Source organism: Salmo salar, chromosome ssa19 (genome assembly GCF_905237065.1).
Source record: "Salmo salar chromosome ssa19, Ssal_v3.1, whole genome shotgun sequence".
Lineage (NCBI taxonomy): Eukaryota > Metazoa > Chordata > Actinopteri > Salmoniformes > Salmonidae > Salmo > Salmo salar.
The window spans coordinates 5571824-5594547 of record NC_059460.1 but is presented as its reverse complement, the minus strand read 5'-3'; the positions used below and the strand labels follow the sequence as shown (position 1 = coordinate 5594547).

Sequence of the window (22724 nt, the reverse complement as noted above, 5' to 3'; positions counted from 1 at the left end):
CAAGTGCCTGGATTAGGACCTGCGCCGCTTCCTGTGTGAGGCAGGGTCGTACTCTGCGAATGTTGTAGAGCATGAACCTACAGGATCGGGTCACCGCCTTGATGTTAGTGGAGAACGACAGGGTGTTGTCCAGGGTCACGCCAAGGTTCTTAGCACTCTGGGAGGAGGACACAATGGAGTTGTCAACCGTGATGGCGAGATCATGGAACGGGCAGTCCTTCCCCGGGAGGAAGAGCAGCTCCGTCTTGCCGAGGTTCAGCTTGAGGTGGTGATCCGTCATCCACACTGATATGTCTGCCAGACATGCAGAGATGCGATTCGCCACCTGGTTATCAGAAGGGGGAAAGGAGAAGATTAATTGTGTGTCGTCTGCATAGCAATGATAGGAGAGACCATGTGAGGATATGACAGAGCCAAGTGACTTGGTGTATAGTGAGAATAGGAGAGGGCCTAGAACAGAGCCCTGGGGGACACCAGTGGTGAGAGCACGTGGTGCGGAGACAGATTCTCGCCACGCCACCTGGTAGGAGCGACCTGTCAGGTAGGACGCAATCCAAGCGTGGGCCGCGCCAGAGATGCCCAACTCGGAGAGGGTGGAGAGGAGGATCTGACGTTGAGGTTTTAAGTTTCGGCTGATTTTTGTTAGCGGAAGTACAATCATCGTGAATTGAATTATGGGGCATTTAAGGCCCCGAGGTGAACATAATTGTACACTCGCAAACTCGATCAAAAATGAGGGCTGAGAGGCTTACGTTGCGAACTTCCCTTGTTTGGCTAATCATTTGTACCGACGTCCAAGATGGTGACGGTATTCCCCAAGGGCGTAAGGCGAGGGTAAGTGGACGAGGGTGTGTCTTTTATGAGTTTGAAATGCAGCCCTAGAACAGGGGTTAAAGGTCCACTTGGCGATAATAAAGTGGTGATAATAAACTGGTAATAACAGACATGTGCACGTGTTTCAATTCCATAATTATGTTTTTGTTAAAGGTTGGATAGAAAAAAAAAATGTGCATTGTAATTTGAGAAAATGTCCATAATATATCTGCAGTAATAGTGGAATGATAGTGTTTCACAGTATTACTTATCCGCCAGTGTTCTGATTGGCTGTGATATTCGCCCTAATGATTTCTCCAGCTGGAGCAGCATCTGTTGTCAAAATGTGAAAGTTGTTCTGACTTTGTGGTTGTGTTGTCTAGTGGAAATCATTCTGTCATTTCCTGGTTGCAAAGATTCTACACAGTTTACTCAATTTCACTTCATGTACTGTTAGGTTTTAATTCTCAGAGTAAAAAACTCAACGGAAAGCTTAACCAAGTTTATTCTTCCCAGAGGGTCAAAACAGCTGCATTAGACAAACATTTTCACACAAGCACTGATATTTAACCCTTTCTCCTAGGCTGACTCTCTCCTACACATCTGAACAAACATTGTATCTTTACTGCTAGGCAGGACACAAAGTGATACGGGCCATACACTTTTATTTCTCCCTTAATGTGACCTGACCTGATCTCGATTTCCCCCCCCCCCTTCATCAGTAATCCATGGCTCTCTCCCCACATCAATGCCTGCCACGTGATCGCTTTCCCTCAGTGACATGAATATATTTATAAGTATATTTCATATTCTCAGAACCCAACATTACCCTCTAAATCACTGTAAAATATATTTTCAATAGACCAAAACCTCTGGTTGAAGCTTGTGGACCAAAACCAAAAGTAACTTGTAGCTTTCGGTTTTGGTCCACCAACTTCAAAACAGCAGTAAAAATGCAAAAAATGTTCTTATTGAAAATGTATTTCTTAGCGATTTAGATGGCACAATGAATCCCTTGTTTTCTCTCACAGCCTGAAATTGAGTGAACAGCGTAGAATTTTAGCAACCAGGAAAGGACAGAGCTATTTCCACTAGATAACACAGCCACAAAGTCTGATGTAGCAAAATTTGAATTTTTTTTTTTTTTTTTACGTTGGATAAAAGTACAGACACAGAGTTAGAAAATGGTATATCATAAACTACAGTTGAGGATCAATGGGAAAGTGTTTTTTATTTTTTACTTAAACCCCATTTTTCTCCCCAATTTCATGGTATCCAATTGGTAGTTACAGTCTTGTCACATAGCTGCAACTCCCGTACGGACACGGGAGAGGCGAAGGTCGAGAGCCATGCGTCCTCCGAAACACAACCCAACCAAGCTGCACTGCTTCTTGACACAATGCCCGCTTAACCCGGAAGCCAGGCACACCAATGTGTTGAAGGAAACACCGTACACCTGGCGACCGTGTCAGTGTGCATGCGCCTGGCCCGCCACGAGTCACTAGAGCGTGATGGGACAAGGACATCCCTGCCGGCTAAACCCTCCTCTAACCTGTACGACGCTGGGCCAATTGTGCACCTCCCCATGGGTTTCCCGGTCAAACCAGGATCTCTAGTGACACCGCTAGCAACTGCGATGCAGTGCCTTAGACCACTGCACCACTCGGGAGGCGCAACAATGGAAAAGTTGATCAACTTGTAACCTCACTTATGAGCAAATGGCCCTTGAATGTTTTGGTACCAACTGGAGAGCTTTTCTTTGTCTACACCCATTCAGCATCAATCACAGCCTCTTAAGCTTTAGCCCCAACCATCTCTTTAAGGATTCACATGTGAGTGTCACACGCTGATCTGTTTCACCTGTCCTTGTGATTGTCTCCACCCCCTCCAGGTGTCGCTTATTTCCCCAGTGTATTTATCTCTGTGCTTCCTGTCTCTCTGTGCCAGTTCGTCTTTTATGTTTCCAAGTCAACCAGCGGTTTCCCCATTCTCCTGCTTTTTGCATTCTCCTTTTTCTAGTCCTCCCAGTTTTGACCTTTGCCTGTTTCTGGACTTTGTACCCACCTGACTGACCATTCTGCCTGCCTTGACCACGAGCCTGTCTGCGACTCTGTAGCTCCTGGACTTTGACCTGTTTACCTGTCCACGACCATTCTCTTGCCTACCCCTTTGGATTAATAAACATTGTAAGACTCCAACCATCTGCCTCCTGTGTCTGCATTTGGGTCTTGATTTGTGCCTTGATAGTGAGGCTATGTACAAAACAATCAAACATTTCAAGACTAAAGGCTGGTTTATACTACGGGTGTGTTAGTAAATTTAATCTGGAGTGCCAGGGTGTGCTCTGGGCGTTTGTAAACTCAGATTGTCCATTCTTAAATTCAGAGCGTTTTGCTCTCGGAGTGTTCATAGTGCACACTGGATGCTCTGGCCGAGGAGTAGGGTGGGTTAGAGCTTTCTGACCTAACAACAGCAGTCAGGCACCCAAGCTAACTGGCATAAGTTGGCTAGCTTTTTAGCTACCTCCAGACACAAATGAGAGAACAGCTCACTGACCATTTTACTTGCCCTAGCAGAGCTGGTTAGGCTGTTTTCATGTTATGCAGAGAGTTGGTGATGGCAACTGTGCTGCTGGCAACAATTTAATTACCCTCTATTGCCAACATTTACTGACACCGGCCATATTCAAGGGGTTTTGAGCGTTCGTAAATTCGTCAGTTATTCTGCACTCTGGCACACTCAGACGAGAGTGCTCTGAAATTGGAGTAGATACCCAGAGAATTTACCACCTACGTCTATCGACAGTTGTCGCTGTGACGTCATAAACATTCTATTAAAATAGTTACTTGCATTGTGGAGTCTTTTGTTTAGGCATGTTGCTAACTAGCTAGCAAAACAATTAACCATAATCCTAACTCATAATGTTACTGCATGAATCTGCTGGTAGTGAACCAACCAGGTTCAATGTTAGCTAGCTAACATTAGGATAAAACTAGCAATGCAAATGGCTCTGAGACACAAATAATAGCACTACACAGATCATACACGTAACGTTAGCTAGCCAACCAGCTAATGTTAGCTGATGTTAGCTAGCTAGCTAACAGTACACTAACTTGAAATGAAAATGACTTTCTGACAAAATTAGAAACGTGTAATATCTGAAAATGTAGCTAGCTAGACTCTCTTACCCGTATACATGGATGGACGCTTCTCTCGCTCACTGTCACAGATGCCATGGTTGCCCTTAGTTTGAAGATGTAATCCGGAGACAGGTGTTTTATACAACAGCTTTCTGTGTGTTCTCTTTTCGACTCCGTCTGCATTTTTTCAATCAAATGTCAGAATTTCAAAACTCGGTCCTCCAGAAAGTGGAGAGCAACACTTAAGCAGTTTTACTACATGATATCTTTCAAAAAAGCCGCTTTAGAAAGGATTACCTACACATACTCATGTTATAGACAGTAGCGTGCTACATGGAAAACCAATCCGAACTCATCTCTCTGCATGTCTAGCCCACTCATTATCCCAGCCAATCATGGCTAGCGGGAAGGTTGATGTCATTTTCCGTTGCTAAACCAACTAGGCTCCTAATTTAAAAATGTTATTCATATTTACAGATGGCATACAAGTTTGTTATTAAGGCACATGAAAGTTCAAATGTTCCCGAAGGCAATTCTGGGGAAAAAAAAGCATTTTGATTAAAAAAAAGTTTACGTTCAAATGGTGCTCCTGTGAAGTAGTGACGCGCAACATGCGTCTAGTTTCCTGAAACGAGTCACATATGTTTGCACTTTTTTCTTCCATAAAACTTTAACACGACTGGTAGGAGATGTTTGTTGAAATGATAGGAGACTGTGTTGTATTTAACAACTGTGAAATATATTTTTAAACAGCTTTAAACCATTGGTCATTAACATGCTAAAAAAATCCTGTTTTAATCACTTTCTACCATAACACTTGTACAGGACTAGCAGATGTCATTTGACATGTTTCAACTGTGAAATTTCCGTCTAGACAGTTTTCCATAATATTATGTCTGTGGCAGTTTCTACCATAAAATTCATACAGCACTGGAGGCTCCTCAGAGGAGGATTAAAACACATTGTTTTGCAATGAAGGTCTATTGTAACTTCAACAGCACTCCCTGGGGTAGCACCATGGTGTAGCCGGAGGACAACTAGCTTCTGTCCTCAGGGTACATTGACTTCAATACAAAACCAAGGAGGCTCGTAGGCCTCACCCCCTTCCATAGATCTACATGGTAATTATGACCACTTCTGGAGGACGACCTCCAACCAATCAAAGCTTTTGCAGTATGAAGTGACATGTTGTCCATCCAATCATAGGGTTAAGATCAGAGAATGAACATTGTCTGTTGTATTGGAGTTGTGCCGCAGAGCATTATGGGGGGTTCTATGTGTTGAGAAGCTTGGTGAGTTGGTGACATAGAGATTGAAAAGTGATAGTTGAGCATTTTTTTTTATATTATTCAATTAAAATTAGTTTCTTCAAATTACAGTAGACAGAGGAGGTAGATTATAGATTGTTTTCTTGGTTTTAGAACGTTATTTTTGTGTGCAGTTAGTGCATAGCCTATGAAAAAATCACCGGCCCAGATTGTATAAAGAGATCTAAGCTCTAACAATGATTAACTCCACGATTATTTCCACACTCTACTAGCCTATCAAAGGTCTTGCTCAGCCTCAACATCACAGGAAAATGTGGTTGGTTTATTAAATGCTCCGCAATTTAGAATATTAGTGGTAGGCTATGCCTACTGCAAAATACCAAAAAGATTGAATCGGTATGGGTCTATGCATAGACCAAACAGCTTAACAGATAAAATATTTTTTATTCAGGAAAATCCCATTGCATCAGGCTATTAATTTCAGTGCAGTTGCGTTCTTACGCATAACCTTAACGGAACCGAAAACACCCCACCCTGTTTTTATCACAGATCATAATGAATTCTGAACATTTCAGCTGTTTGTTATTGATTTAGCCCAAAATCGCATACAGATTTTATACACATGAAGGCCTATAATTAATATGGATTTGTCAAACAATAACCTGACTAGGATCCTGACTTTTCCCCATGTCATTTGTCACCAATTAGGCTAAATATATTCCTATTAATAAGCTTTTGTTTACCTATTCAAAATGCTGACACCCTCCCTGTACAACATTCATTTTATGATTTTCTACAGCGCCCTCCCAATTCAAAACACCTCATCTCAGTTTGTCTCCTTGTTCTCCAACTTCACACAGGCCTCTACTAGTCATCTCAAGGAGACCTGGGGTAAAGAGTTAATATTGAGATCGCAGATGATCTATGGGGAGAAGCCCTGTCTAGGATTCACTCCTGTTCCATCAAAGCCAGATATTAATTGATACAAAACAAAGTCATGCAAAGACTTCATTACTCCAAAACCAAATAGAATTTACGGACAGGTCTCCCCACTGTGTGACAAGTGTAAAGCCTCAAAGGGTTCCTTAACTCATCTTTTTTGGCTCTGCCCCTACTCAATAATTATTGGAGGAACATCTTTGATTGGTACTCAAAGGTATATGAGAGGGCCATTGACCCTGACGCAGAACTCGCTCTCTTTGGCTGCTTAGAGTCTGTTCTAAGACCGTTCCAAACATTCTCTGATGTTTGGAACGGTGGCTGCCCCAAAAAATTATCCTGACAAAATGGAAGTCTACCCCTTCCTTCAGAAGATGGCTAGCAGAAATGATTAACAGTAAATTAACTTGGAACATATTAATTTCTTTAGGACCAACAGCTCCATCAGATTTGTCAATGTTTGGGGTCCGTTTCTGGACCATCTGGACAGAGACTGACTGTGAAAACTGACTAGGTACACTTACTGTTGTTGTAACTGTCATTGTTGCTCTATTCTTGTCCCATGTCTTGCCTATGCAATACTTAATTTCATATGTCTGGCAGCTGTGTTTTTTTTTTCATTTTTGTTTCTTGTGTGCTTTTGTTTTGTACTAAATTGCAAACGAAAATCCTTTCAAATAAAATATACAAAAAATATATAATAAGCTTTTGTTTTCCTATTCATTTGCATAGGCCATAGCATTGTGATTGTTTTTTTTTAATGAATAAACAGTTATCGGGGATAAATAATATCATTTCGATGCCCCCCCACACATTATCGTTGCTTTCCTTACAGATCACAAAGTCAGCTAATTTCCACTCCATTCATATGCACATTTGATTAATACACTGGCTTGTCTAGCTGGCATGTTTTCATTTTAAACAGACCTTCCCTTATCTACACTGAAATAATATTTTAATAATTTTATACATTTTAATAAAACCATAGCTCATTAGTACATCCTTGTGGTTGAATATATATCTATTGTATGTCCTATGATACAACAATAATTCATGTTGAACTAACAAATACCATCAAGGGATACGTTACAATTTACAATAATGAACACTTTATGAAACAGCTGTGAAAAACAATATTTTAGATTTAAATATATAAACGTTGATATTTTTTGGTACATTTCTGTCAATTTACTTTCACAGATTTTTTTGCATACTCACATGGCCATCAAAGACTGAAAAACTGAATTATGGTGTGTGGAATAGAGAGGAGGTGGGTGCTGTGTGGATGGGAGGTTCTGCCGGTCACTTGTTTTCAACAGGCAGTCAGTCTCGGAAGGGGGCTCGAAGAGGGAGACTGCAAAAGTCCAGGCACTGCTGCTCTCTTTGTTCTGAGTGTTTGCAGTGCTAGTGTTTTTAGCTAATCTGTGCATCTCACATTATGTGCCAAGTCTGATAGTTTTCTTGCTCTTTCTTAGCAAATAATGACAACATGACAATAACAGTAGCTGATATAATGAAAAGTTGGAGGGTGGTTGATAATGGAGGTCATCAGGTGGGTCTGGATGTTGGGCAGAACCCCTAGGTCCTGGAGAACAGGTAATGGAGGACATCAGGTGGATCTGGATGTTGGGCAGAACCCCTAGGTCCTGGAGAACAGGTAATGGAGGACATCAGGTGGGTCTGGATGTTGGGCAGAACCCCTAGGTCCTGGAGAACAGGTAATGGAGGACATCAGGTGGGTCTGGATGTTGGGCAGAACCCCTAGGTCCTGGAGAACAGGTAATGGAGGACATCAGGTGGGTATGGATGTTGGGCAGAACCCCTAGGTCCTGGAGAACAGGTAATGGAGGACATCAGGTGGGTCTGGATGTTGGGCAGAACCCCTAGGTCCTGGAGAACAGGTAATGGAGGACATCAGGTGGGTCTGGATGTTGGGCAGAACCCCTAGCTCCTGGAGAACAGGAGCAGAGTAAAGAGAACAGGGTAGGAGACAGACGTAAACAAGCAAAAACAGGTTACAGATTTATCAGGTATGTAATAATACAGTTAATTTAAATGTTTGTTTAGACATTAAATAATGTTAATGACAGACAGAAAAGAAAGGATACCTGTATGTCATTTTTTGTTAGTGAGGTTGATGAGGGAGGTAAGGGATGGTCCCTGGAAAATATGAGTTGTGAGAAACTCCCGGGGTGGTGTCATAACCACTGGAGTCATACACCTTAACTATACCTACCTGGAAGCGGCGGTTACTTAATGTGACCCAGTGGTTAACCTTGAGATTGACTATTTGGAGAAACCCCTGGGCCAGAGTTGGTACTGCTGACAGCATGGCGATGCTGCCCATCACGAGGTGGCAAATACAAATAGTTATCATCTGAGATTTTTATATCCACCTCAACGGATGGTGACCCCAGCTAGGAGCGAAAGAGCAGCAATATTTCCCAGGTCTCGCCTTCCTTTTGTCCTTCTTCCAAGCCAAGTCATTCGCCCGGATGTCGAAGCACTTGGTCCCCTTGATTCTCCTCCAGTGGCTCTTCTGTTTCTCCTGCGCCTTGTCTTTGTTCAGTCTCACCTTGATTGATAATAGAAATAAATGCAATTATATTTCCTATTATTACAAATACATATCTTATAGATCTCTTGGAAGGCCAAAAAATAAATCAACAGTGGACAATCATTTTTACCTAGTCAGAAACCTCCACATCCTTCAGTCTGTGCCTGACGGTGGTCCTCGAAGGCGTTCTGATCTGGTTCGACAACTTCCACCACATCAGGTGGAGTTTCAGTGATCTCAAAGTACGTTATACAAAAATAGAAATAGACAAACACTAAGTCAATCACAATTTTTTTATACTACAGTATATGCAATAATTGTATATACAATTGCATTGTATACCTCAGTAAACAGCTGCGGCTCCCGTCCATACAGCTGGCGATAGGGTGAGTACTCTGGAGGCCTGGACGCTGCTGTTGTGTGGAAAGATAATTACCTTCATATTGTCCTCCCATCATTCCTCGTACCTGTCAAGGGACTTGCCCATGGCGTCACTATACATCTACACATTCACATTATATATAACTCTCTGTACTATCAGTGTCATTTTTTTTTTTTAACTATAAATTACTGAAGGTCTATGCGAAACAATGCTACAACCATTACATTATTAACCACTAACATGTAAGCTAACATTGACTGAAACCAACTAGCCAAGAGCTAACTAGTGCTTAGCCAAGCTAAATTTGGTTAGCATCAAGCTAGCTAACTGTTAAATGCTGTTTTCGTACAAATATTAACACATTTTATCGTGACATCACATATATTACCTAAAGTAAACCAATATCTGACGAAGAACTTGAGGCCGATACGTTAGCTTAATAAAGAGCAGTGATACAAGCAAGAGCAGTGTTCAGGTTTCTTCTGTTTTCTCGTGACCCTCATATCAAAATGCAACATTCCAAAATGTAGCTGACTGTGTTCTGCAGGGTGTCCTCTAAACAGTGATGTAAAAATCTCTGATTACCATGTTTTTTTTTAGTTGTAGTAGTTTCAACAGCTCAATGGGTTTGCCCTGCCTACTCACAGCTCCCATTTCTTAACACTTTAGCATTGACAACTTCCCCAATCAAATCTTTTATCACAGTCAACCTAATCGGATTCATAGTTCGAACTCCCCCATTCCTCCTCAAACTTCAGAGTCACTTTATGCTCCTCACCTGGGCCCAGTTTCCCAAAAGCATCTTAAGGCTAAGTTCCTCGTTAGAACCTTCGTAGGAGCATCGTTAAATCTCTGAGCTGTTTCCCAAAATCATTGTTATTAACTTTTCACTTGAAAACGCCTGCCTCACTCTCTCTCACTCACACATGCACACGCGCACACACACTTTGCAATTGATACAAACAAGAAAGAAAACCGAGATGACTGCCAAGTGTAACTGGTGTGAAATGGCAAGCTAGTTAGCGGTGCGTGCTAATACCGTTTCAATTGGTGACGTCACTTGCTCTGAGACCTTGAAGTAGTTGTTTCCCTTGCTCTGCAAGGTGTTAGGGTTTGACCAACTATTTGTTTGCATAACCTATATAATATAACAAAGAAGCTATGCTATAATATTAAGTTTATACTCTATATGATAACAGCATACTGCTGTGTGAGAGGAAGGGGCTCATGGGATGGTGAGTCATATGGAAAGAATGCAGATGCTGTGAATCAGGGATGTGGAAGAGCTTGTTAAAAGATAAGGGCAGGATATGGGTGAAATGTATATGCAGAGGGGTGTCGGGGTTTTAGAGAACTGTGCATTGTGCAGTCACAAGATAAATCAACTGCCAAAGATAATAACTACGCCCGGCAACAGGAGGCGTCTCGAGGTTGGGACCAACCTGCACGCCAACGATAGGATGAGTAAGTTTAAACCACGCTCATCCTCCCTCTGACAGGCCAGCAGTGAGCGGGAACTATCTCTGTCAGAGTATTTAATGAAAAGCAAAGGATGTGTAACTCAGTTCTCTGTTTGCCCTGCGTGGTGACACAGCGACCCTGTATATACGAACCACCTATTTACCCTTCAAGTGTTTGCATTAATTAAAGTACAAAGAAATCAGAAGTTACTATGTGCTGACTATTTTGTTCCGATACCAGATTCGAATTGACGCGACTTAACAAAGGGCTGCGGCTTTTGTGGAGCGATAGGTAACGATACTTCGAGGGTGTCAGATGTTGATGTGTGCAAAACTGTTACACATGCAAAACTGTTACACATGCATTAAAATGAACAGTAGGTTATAGGTCTATTTCAATCATATTGAAGTAGGCCTACATTTCATGTTGAATCAATTGAGTTCTAATTTTCTACTCGTAGCCTACTGTCTGTAATTTGTCTCAATATATTTCATGATGTGTGGCTTAACGAGCGCAATGATGTGCCAAATCAGTGATTTAGTGCATTTTTATTGGGTAAAAATAAGCTGCCTCAATATTTGCAGCCATAGGTGATAATATCTCTCTAGGAGCTGATCCATCGTCAGTATTATGAAATTATTCTAATGTTAAGGAAATATTTGAATGGAGAAAGCCTATCCAAGACCAGTACACCCTTTCTTTTGATCCTATCAGTATTGACACATGCTCCAACAACGCACTTAGCGACTATTCACTCTCTGTGGTGTTTTTGGAAATACATTTTACATTTTCGGGAGTTGTAGGAAAGATGCTTTTGGGAAACTGGGCCCTTATTGATCTCCTCATGGTGTAGCTTGCCCTTAGTCTTCGCCACTCTCTCCCTATGAACTGGCGTTGGAAACTACGTTGCTAGCTTCATTTTCTTAATTATCTTCCCGTCCATAGACCTCTCGCTCCCCTTCACACCCCTACTACCGGTACTCCCTTTTGCTCCTGCCTTCTCTTTCTTTCCCTCTCCCCCCTTTCCTTGCACCACTATGCTCCATACTCGCTTCAGTTTCTCCTCCATCACTATCTTCTACCATCTCTGACCCAGTCACAGCTCAGCTTTGTTGAACCGCCTCCACACCCAGTAAAGTTTGCTAGTTTGGTTGCTTGCTATCCAAAATGTGCCTTAGCTGTTTTCACACTTGGTTCCTATCAGACAATTTTAGTGATCTCAGTGCGGTTCGCTTAATTTTTTTGTCAAGTGTGAACACTCCAAAGGAACTCAGACCCCTCAAAAGAGCCCCCGAAGCGAACCAAACTGAGACCATCTGGAGAGTTCGGGTTGCTTGAATTCCTCGGTCTGGTTCCCTTTTTTAGGGTTCACTTGTCATTATTTCCACACCACACACTAGACTACTGCAACCAGTGGCAGTTGGTGTTGTTTAAGACGTTTTTATTTCATGCGCAAGGCCTTATTTCTATTACAGCATATTGGATGACTGTCATTCTGTCACACCCTGACCATAGAGAGCCCTCGGGGTTCTCTATGGTGTTTTAGGTCAGGGCGTGACTAGGGGGGTTTCTAGGTATTATATTTCTATGTTGGTGTGTGTGTATGGTTTCCAATTAGAGGCAGCTGAATATCGTTACCTCTAATTGGGGATCATACTTAGTGTGTCCTTTTTCCCACCTGCTATGTGGGATATTGTTTTGTATGAGTGCCTATGTGTGCTACGTATTTCACGGTCGTTAAATCTTTGTTGTTTTGAAAGTTTCACCATCATTAAAATGTGGAACTCTACTCACGCTGCGGCTTGGTCCAATTATTCATACGACGGTCGTGACACATTTATATTACGTTCAATGTAACAGCGATAAGTGTAGGCTACTACATGATACTCAAATTTTCCCTATACCCATCATGAGGTTGCTACAACCTAGCGTGTGAATGAAAGTTTACAACGTAGGTGCGGACAGGTCGAGAGAAATTGGAGGCGACAGAGAGTGACACTCTTGCCTGCATCTAGCTGATCTAGGGTGTAAGGGTGAGATCTAGGGTGGGATTGAATCCCCAAGCTGACAAGGTAAAAATCTGTTGTTATGCCCCTGAACAAGGTATTGTAAATAATAATTTGTTCTTAACTGACTTGCCTAGTTAAATATTGGTAAAAATCATTGCAAACAAGAGTTTCTATTGGACAAATTCAGGTATGTTTATTTCCGTTAAAGACATGTTTTTCAACAGAACCGGCTATTTAATATACCCCTGATCACGCGTAAACACAGTTCACTTTCATAGCAGCCACATTGTATTCCTTCTCGTATTTATGCACTTTCCTCCTCTCACCTTTTCCCTTCACTTGTGGACTTCAATGGACAACACATCAGCTGTATGTGACCAGCCCCAAAAAACTTTACAAACCATATCATAACCGCTACACACAGCCTACATCGTTGTCACCATATTAGCTAAAGTAACATCATAGTCATCATAGCTAATAGAACTAACGCGTTAGTAAACCCGCTACAATCATACAGTAACGTTACTTACAGTGTACAGTCAGTAAGCAGTTTAGCACTTACACCAGTGGGCCCCGTGGCAATAAATTAGTTAAACCAAAAACTTACCTTGACTTGGAACAGTTCCAGTGTTGTGTTGGATAGTCATGGCCAGCTAGCTAACATAGCATCCCTCTGTTTGAGTAGGCTAAACTAGCTAGCTGCATTTGCTAGCTAAAAGTTACTGAAACTGAAAATCTCTTGCTCTCTCGCTTCTTCATTTTCTTAATTAATTTGTTCAAAACCTTACAACTATTGTCTTTGCCTCTTTGAGTCAACTACTCACCACTTTTTATGTGCTGCAGTGCTAGCTTGCTGTAGCTTTCAGTACTAGATTCATTCTCTGATCTTCTGATTGGATGGACAACATGTCAGTTTATGCTCATATAGGTTAGAGGACGTCCTCTGGAAGTTGTCACAATTACTATGTAATTATGTAATATTTAGTGTAGTTTTATCTAAAAAGGTTAACTCTGTAAATGTCTTACTATTTTAATTGTTATGAAATTCACTGAGTAGGTTGGTCCTTCACTTCTTCCTCTGAGGAGCCTCCACTGACTACAACACTGTTTCCCCTGCCCATAACCCCTCACGTTGGTGCCACAAAAGAGAGAAGATGATGATGTGCAGGTTCGTGGAAAAGAAACGTGTTTTTTTTGGAAATCGATTAGCAAATAGTCCAAATAGAATGTTTTTAGTTCAGATTATTTGTTTGCAATATGTGATCTATAGGCTAAGAGAGCTTCAAAACCTGATTATTCGATTATGGGGTTTGAACAGTGTGAGAATCACAACATAAGGTACAAAATAAAGCCCACATTGGTTGTACAATTTTCAATTGCAGCATTATTAAATCTGCAGTTATTCTTCTGCTATTTATTCTGTTACCAATAATATTTACATGTAAATAGTATCTTCTGATTACAATTATTAAGTACTGTGTCCCCCATTAGAGGCCGTTTTGAAGCCGTTTTGTGGATGTTAATATTGTCATAAGAAATATTGGGGCGGCTGTAAAAAAGGCCATCCTGCTTCTCTCCTCTCTACCTAACTTCACCTCACAGTCACTTCAGTTTCCCTTAAATCCTGTTAGTTTGGCTGCTCAGCCTACCTAAGTTATCCCTCATCCATAGCCTTCCCATTTCCAACCAATCAGAGCGTTTGGAAATGCACATCTGGACACTGCACCCGCCCACTCAGGTCAGTGTTATCGTTGTCCGAAGGGGACTTTTTTATTGTCGACAGAATGTCTGAATGTTGTGCGTGCATCGAATTGTAAATTGCAGGGGTGGTTTATATGCTGTGTAATAATAGGTAATTATAGTTTTTTTAATTTAACCTTTATTTAGCTAGTTAACAACAACATTCTTATTTACAATGCCCCTTGCTCAGGGGCAGAACGACAGATTGTCAGCTCGGGGATTCGAGCCAGCAACCTTTCGGTTACTGACCCAACGCTCTAACCACTAGGCTACCTGCCGCCCCCTCTAACCACTAGGCTACCTGCTGGTTACTGACCCAACGCTCTAACCACTAGGCTACCTGCCGCCCCCAAAATTACTGTAGTGTTTGAAAGATAAGCAGCATGTTATTATGCACACCTGGTTGAAATGGTATGCACGCGTTCAGTGCATGATTATTATGTATCTGATTGGATGCACATAGTTTTATTGGCAGGCCTCATTGGTTGTTGGCCAAGGTATTCAATTGTGTTTCCTTTGAGCGGATGCAGATGGACTCAGCTTGGAACCGGCTATGCAGTATCCACTGTCATCTTGGAAATAAACCTCTTCGTGATGTTAATGCTTTTTACTGTCGAGTTTCTCTTTATAATAACTAAAAAGAATCTGCTTCCTTTAACTGGGGATGCAACATATTGGCACTAGGTACCAGAGTTTTTGTCCGAAGGGGAACAGACCAAGCAAGTGCTAGCTCCATCAAGACAGTCTCGATGGAAAATGTCGTTCGGCAAGGCCGAGGATTATCATTTCGAGGAAAGTGAGGAAAGTTTTGAAGCCTATTTGGAAAGGTTGGAAAAGTATTTTGAAGCTAATGGGCTCGAGGATGATAAGTCTAAAGCCATTTTAATGACAATTGTTGGGAGAAAGACTCACAATTTGTTAATGGACTGATGTGCGCACAAGAAACCAAGTGAAAAAACGTTGACAGAGTTGGTCACGCTGTTGAAAAGTCCCTACATACGAGGACAAATTTTATTGCTGAAAGATGCAAGTTTCATGCAAGGAGTCAACTCGAAGGTGAGTCGATTAGTGAGTACTTGGCTAGTTTAAGAAAACTATCAGCCATATGTAAATTTGGTCAGTTTCTTGAAGAGTCATTACATGATAGATGTGTGCGGTGTTAAAAGTGCCGAGCTGAGAGACCGTTTACTCAACATAACTCACACAAAAGACTTTACATTAGTACAGGCTGTGGATATGGGCTTTTCTTTTGAAGTAACAAGGAAAGGTGCACAGCTGTTTTCACAAAATAAAGCAAATGCAGTTGAAGCAAAGCGTTGCCAAGAAAACGGAGGTGACCGGTAAACCATGTTACCGTTGCGCGGGAAATGGGCACAAGCCAGATGAGTGCCGCTACAAGGATTTGAGTGTCAGGAGTAGAAGAAGAAAGGACACATAGCCAGGGCATGCCACTCGCGTCAAGTGGGAAACAATGGCACAAAGCAAGCGAAATGGAACAAGCACCTGGATGCTACTGAGGAAGAGGCCTCCTTACTGTGACTGCAGGAAGACGAGAGGAGCAACGATGATCAGCACCAGGGCAACGCACACCAGTGAGAGAGAGGACAAGAACGTCATTGCAACAGAGAGGAACATTGCATCGCACTCAAGTGCCAGAGTGATGAGCATTACATCTCAAATCAGACATCTGATAAAGGGACCTCAGCCGTTTTCACCACTGACTATGAGTTGGGTAACATAAAAGGAACTGAACTGTTTGCATTAGATACAGGTAAAGACATTACTAACCGTATTATGTGTATGTAAGGATAGATGATGTGAGACTCAAAATGGAAGTTGATACAGGCGTAGCAGTGTCTGTTATAAAAGAGAGGTTGTACGAGGTTGTACAACCACAGGTTCAAAAAGGCTAAATTTAGCCCCGCAAATTGTATGTTAAAACATACAGTAAACAGTCACTAGTTCTAGGAGGGAAAATCTCAGTAAAGGTCAAGTGTAATGGGAGAACTAAAATGTTAGACTTGCTGGTGGTAAAAGGAAATGGTTCTGCCCTGCCTGGTAGAGACTGGATCAGTCAGTTGAAATGGTTATTCCCTGCCTGGTAGAGACTGGATCAGTCAGTTGAAATGGTTCTGCCCTGCCTGGTAGACTGGATCAGTCAGTTGAAATGGTTCTGCCCTGCCTGGTAGAGACGGGATCAGTCAGTTGAAATAGTTCTGCCCTGCCTGGTAGAGACTGGATCAGTCAGTTGAAATGGTTCTGCCCTGCCTGGTAGAGACTGGATCAGTGAGTTGAAATGGTTCTGCCCTGCCTGGTAGAGACTGGATCAGTTAGTTGAAATGGTTCTGCCCTGCCTGGTAGAGACTGGATCAGTCAGTTGAAATGGTTCTGCCCTGCCTGGTAGAGACTGGATCAGTCAGTTGAAATGGTCCTGCCCTGCCTGGTAGAGACTGGATCAGTCAGTTGAAATGGTTCTGCCCTGCCTGGTAGAGACTGGATCAGTCAGTTGAAGCTAGACTGGTCACGTGTACACAGAGTAACAGCTGTAGAGACAGTAGATGGTTTGTGTGAAAAATATTTCTCTGTGTTTCAGCCAGAGCTAGGAATGATATAAGGTATCACAGCCATGCTACATGTAACTAAGGGGGCTGTACCTAAGTTCTGCTAGCCTCGCCCAGTGCCGTATGTTTATATTGATGCTGTGTTTATAGCCCTTTATTAGTGTAATGCCATTTTCCATTTATTAATGTACACTACTCAAAAAATAAAGGGAACACTTAAACAACACATTTACATTTAAGTCATTTAGCAGACGTTCTTATCCAGAGCGACTTACAAATTGGTGGATTCACCTTATGATATCCAGTGGAACAACCACTTTACAATAGTGCATCTAAATCTTTTAAGGGGGGGGGTTAGAAGGATTACTTTATCCTATCCTAGGTATTCCTTAAAGAGGTGGGGTTTCAGGTGTCTCCGGAAGGTGGTGATTGACTCCGCTGTCCTGGCGTCGTGAGGGAGCTTGTTCCACCATTGGGGTGCCAGAGCAGCGAACAGTTTTGACTGGGCTGAGCGGGAACTGTGCTTCCTCAGAGGTAGGGAGGCGAGCAGGCCAGAGGTGGATGAACGCAGTGCCCTTGTTTGGGTGTAGGGCCTGATCAGAGCCTGAAGGTACGGAGGTGCCGTTCCCCTCACAGCTCCGTAGGCAAGCACCATGGTCTTGTAGCGGATGCGAGCTTCACCTGGAAGCCAGTGGAGAGAGCGGAGGAGCGGGGTGACGTGAGAGAACTTGGGAAGGTTGAACACCAGACGGGCTGCGGCATTCTGGATGAGTTGTAGGGGTTTAATGGCACATGCAGGGAGCCCAGCCAACAACGAGTTGCAGTAATCCAGACAGGAGATGACAAGTGCCTGGATTAGGACCTGCGCCGCTTCCTGTGTGAGGCAGGGTCGTACTCTGCGAATGTTGTAGAGCATGAACCTACAGGATCGGGTCACCGCCTTGATGTTAGTAGAGAACGACAGGGTGTTGTCCAGGGTCACGCCAAGGTTCTTAGCACTCTGGGAGGAGGACACAATGGAGTTGTCAACCGTGATGGCGAGATCATGGAACGGGCAGTCCTTCCCCGGGAGGAAGAGCAGCTCCGTCTTGCCGAGGTTCAGCTTGAGGTGGTGATGCGTCATCCACACTGATATGTCTGCCAGACATGCAGAGATGCGATTCGCCACCTGGTTATCAGAAGGGGGAAAGGAGAAGATTAATTGTGTGTCATCTGCATAGCAATGATAGGAGAGACCATGTGAGGATATGACAGAGCCAAGTGACTTGGTGTATAGCGAGAATAGGAGAGGGCCTAGAACAGAGCCCTGGGGGACACCAGTGGTGAGAGCACGTGGTGCGGAGACAGATTCTTGCCACGCCACCTGGTAGGAGCGACCTGTCAGGTAGGACGCAATCCAAGCGTGGGCCGCGCCGGAGATGCCCAACTCGGAGAGGGTGGAGAGGAGGATCTGATGGTTCACCGTATCAAAGGCAGCAGATAGGTCTAGGAGGATGAGAGCAGAGGAGAGAGAGTTAGCTTTAGCAGCGCGGAGAGCCTCCGTGACACAGAGAAGAGCAGTCTCAGTTGAATGACCAGTCTTGAAACCTGACTGATTTGGATCAAGAAGGTCATTCTGAGAGAGATTGCAGGAGAGCTGGCCAAGGACGGCACGTTCAAGAGTTTTGGAGAGAAAAGAAAGAAGGGATACTGGTCTGTAGTTGTTGACTTCGGAGGGATCGAGTGTAGGTTTTTTCAGAAGGGGTGCAACTCTCGCTCTCTTGAAGACGGAAGGGACGTAGCCAGCGGTCAAGGATGAGTTGATGAGCGAGGTGAGGTAAGGGAGAAGGTCTCCGGAAATGGTCTGGAGAAGAGAGGAGGGGATAGGGTCAAGCGGGCAGGTTGTTGGGCGGCCGGCCATCACAAGACGCGAGATTTCATCTGGAGAGAGAGGGGAGAAAGAGGTCAAAGCACAGGGTAGGGCAGTGTGAGCAGGACCAGCGGTGTCGTTTGACTTAGCAAACGAGGATCGGATGTCGTCGACCTTCTTTTCAAAATGGTTGACGAAGTCATCCGCAGAGAGGGAGGAGGAGGGGGAGGAGGATTCAGGAGGGAGGAGAAGGTGGCAAAGAGCTTCCTAGGGTTAGAGGCAGATGCTTGGAATTTAGAGTGGTAGAAAGTGGCTTTAGCAGCAGAGACAGAAGAGGAAAATGTAGAGAGGAGGGAGTGAAAGGATGCCAGGTCCGCAGGGAAGCGAGTTTTCCTCCATTTCCGCTCGGCTGCCCGGAGCCCTGTTCTGTGAGCTCGCAATGAGTCGTCGAGCCACGGAGCAGGAGGGGAGGACCGAGCCGGCCTGGAGGATAGGGGACATAGAGAATCAAAGGATGCAGAAAGGGAGGAGAGGAGGGTATAGGAGGCAGAATCAGGGGATAGGTTGGAGAAGGTTTGAGCAGAGGGAAGAGATGATAGGATGGAAGAGAAGAGAGTAGCGGGAGAGAGAGAACGAAGGTTGGGACGGCACAATACCATCCGAGTAGGGGCAGAGTGAGAAGTGTTGGATGAGAGCGAGAGGGAAAAGGATACAAGGTAGTGGTCGGAGACTTGGAGGGGAGTTGCAATGAGATTAGTGGACGAACAGCATCTAGTAAAGATGAGGTCAAGCGTATTGCCTGCCTTGTGAGTAGGGGGGGAAGGTGAGAGGGTGAGGTCAAAAGAGGAGAGGAGTGGAAAGAAGGAGGCAGAGAGGAATGAGTCAAAGGTAGACGTGGGGAGGTTAAAGTCACCCAGAACTGTGAGAGGTGAGCCATCCTCAGGAAAGGAACTTATCAAGACGTCAAGCTCATTGATGAACTCTCCAAGGGAACCTGGAGGGCGATAAATTATAAGGATGTTAAGCTTGAAAGGGCTGGTAACTGTGACAGCATGGAATTCAAATGAGGAGATAGACAGATGGGTCAGGGGAGAAAGAGAGAATGTCCACTTGGGAGAGATGAGGATTCCATTGCCACCACCCCGCTGGCCAGATGCTCTCGGGGTATGCGGGAACACGGGGTGCAGACGAGGAGAGAGCAGTAGGAGTAGCAGTGTTATCTGTGGTAATCCATGTTTCACAATGTAACTCAAGTCAATCACACTTCTGTGAAATCAAACTGTCCACTTAGTAAGCAACACTGATTGACAATAAATTTCACATGCTGTTGTGCAAATGGAATAGACAACAGGTGGAAATTATAGGCAATTAGCAAGACACCCCCAATAAAGGAGTGGTTCTGCAGGTGGTGACCACAGACCACTTCTCAGTTCCTATGCTTCCTGGCTGATGTTTTGGTCACTTTTGAATGCTGGCGGTGCTTTCACTCTAGTGGTAGCATGAGACGGAGTCTACAACCCACACAAGTGGCTCAGGTAGTGCAGCTCATCCAGGATGGCGCATCAATGCGAGCTGTGGCAAGAAGGTTTGCTGTGTCTGTCAGCGTAGTGTCCAGAGCATGGAGGTGCTACCAGGAGACAGGCCAGTACATCAGGAGATGTGGAGGAGGCCGTAGGAGGGCAACAACCCAGCAGCAGGACCACTACCTCCGCCTTTGTGCAAGGAGGAGCAGGAGGAGCACTGCCAGAGCCCTGTAAAATGACCTCCAGCAGGCCACAAATGTGCATGTGTCTGCTCAAACGGTCAGAAACAGACTACATGAGAGCCCGTGGTATGAGGGCCCGACATCCACAGGTGGGGGTTGTGCTTACAGACCTGAATCCAATTGAGCACATCTGGGACATCATGTCTCGCTCCATCCACCAACGCCACGTTGCACCACAGACTGTCAAGGAGTTAGCGGATGCTTTAGTCCAGGTCTGGGAGGAGATCCCTCAGGAGACCAGCCGCCACCTCATCAGGAGCATGCCCAGGCATTGTAGTGGAGGCCACACACACTACTGAGCCTCATTTTGACTTGTTTTAAGGACATTACATCAAAGTTGGATCAGCCTGTAGTGTGGTTTTCCACTTTAATTTTGAGTGTGACTCCAAATCCAGACCTCCATGGGTTGATAAATTGGATTTCCATTGATTATTTTTGTGTGATTTTGTTGTCAGCACATTCAACTATGTAAAGAAAAAGTATTTAATAAGATTATTTCATTCATTCAGATTTAAGATGTGTTATTTTACTGTTCCCTTTATCTTTTTTGAGCAGTGTACATAAACTCAGCAAAAAAAGAACCGTCCTCTCACTGTCAATTGTGTTTATTTTCAGCAAACTTAACATGTGTAAATATTTGTATAAACATTACAACATTGAACAACTGAGACATAAACTGAACAAGTTCCACAGACGTGACTAACAGAAATGGAATAATGTGTCCCTGAACAAGGGGCGGGGGGGGGGGGGTCAAAATCAAAAGTAACAGTCAGTATCTGGTGTGGCCACCAGCTGCATTAACCTCTCTAGGGTCGGCGGGACGAAATCGTCCCACCTACTCAACAGCCAGTTGAATCCCGTGGCGCGTTATTCAAATACCTTAGAAATGCTATTACTTCAATTTCTCAAACATATTACTATTTTACACCATTTTAAAGACAAGACTCTCGTTAATCTAACCACACTGTCCGATTTCAAAAATGCTTTACAACGAAAGCAAAACATTAGATTATGTCAGCAGAGTACCAAGCCAGAAATAATCAGACACCCATTTTTCAAGCTAGCATATAATGTCACATAAACCCAAACCACAGCTAAATGCAGCACTAACCTTTGATGATCTTCATCAGATGACAACCCTAGGACATTATGTTATACAATACATGCATGTTTTGTTCAATCAAGTTCATATTTATATCAAAAACCAGCTTTTTACATTAGCATGTGACGTTCAGAACTAGCATACCCCCCGCAAACTTCCGGTGAATTTACTAAATTACTCATGATAAACATTCACAAAAAACATAATTATTTTAAGAATTATAGATACAGAACTCCTCTATGCACTCGCTATGTGCGATTTTAAAATAGCTTTTCGGTGAAAGCACATTTTGCAATATTCTAAGTAGATATTTAGACACCCACCAAGTTTAGCCCTGACCAAAGTCAGATTTACTATAAGAAAAATGTTATTACCTTTGCTGTTCTTCATCAGAATGCACTCCCAGGACTTCTACTTCAATAACAAATGTTGGTTTGGTTCAAAATAATCCATAGTTATGATCAAATATCCTCTGTTTTGTTCGTGCGTTCAAGACACTATCCGAATGGTAAAGAAGGGTGACTCGCACGACGCATTTCGTGACAAAAAATTTATAAATATTCCATTACCGTACTTCGAAGCATATCAACCGCTGTTTAAAATCAATTTTTATGCCATTTTTCCCGTAAAAAAGCGATAATATTCCGACCGGGAAAGCGTGTTTAGGTTCAAAGAGAGAGAAAATAAAAACATGGGGTCGACTCGTGCACGCGCCTCCGTCCCATTGTCCTCTGATAGAGCACTTACCAAAGGCGATAATGTTTTTCAGCCAGTGGCTGGAATTACATCATTCAGCTTTTTCCCACCTTCTGAGAGCCTATGGGAGCCGTAGGAAGTGTCACGTTACAGCAAAGATCCTCAGTTTTCAATAAACAGAGCCAAGAAGAACAAAAACTTGTCAGACAGGTCACTTCCTGTAAGGAATCTTCTCAGGTTTTTGCCTGTCTTATGAGTTCTGTTATACTCACAGACACCATTCAAACAGTTTTAGAAACTTTAGGGTGTTTTCTATCCAAAGACAATAATTATATGCATATTCTAGTTTCTGGGCAGTAGTAATAACCAGATTAAATTGGGTACGTTTTTTATCCGGCCGTGCAAATACTGCCCCCTACCCCCAACAGGTTAAGTACTGCAG

At 43.4% G+C, this 22724-nt stretch overlaps 1 long non-coding RNA gene across 2 annotated transcripts; it reads right to left on the bottom strand.

The window, feature by feature from the left end:
• Nucleotides 1-6901: 6901 nt before the first annotated feature.
• Nucleotides 6902-10411, bottom strand: LOC106578349 (uncharacterized). 2 transcript variants are annotated; one of them, XR_001322429.2, is made up of 3 exons: nt 9060-10411; nt 8848-8953; nt 6902-8735 (listed from the first exon to the last, which is right to left on the bottom strand). It is a non-coding gene; the product is annotated as an uncharacterized lncRNA (long non-coding RNA). The 2 variants fall into 2 exon arrangements; XR_001322428.2 differs by lacking the exon at nt 9060-10411 and having other exon boundaries at nt 8848-9052.
• Between the last annotated feature and the right edge of the window lie 12313 nt (nt 10412-22724).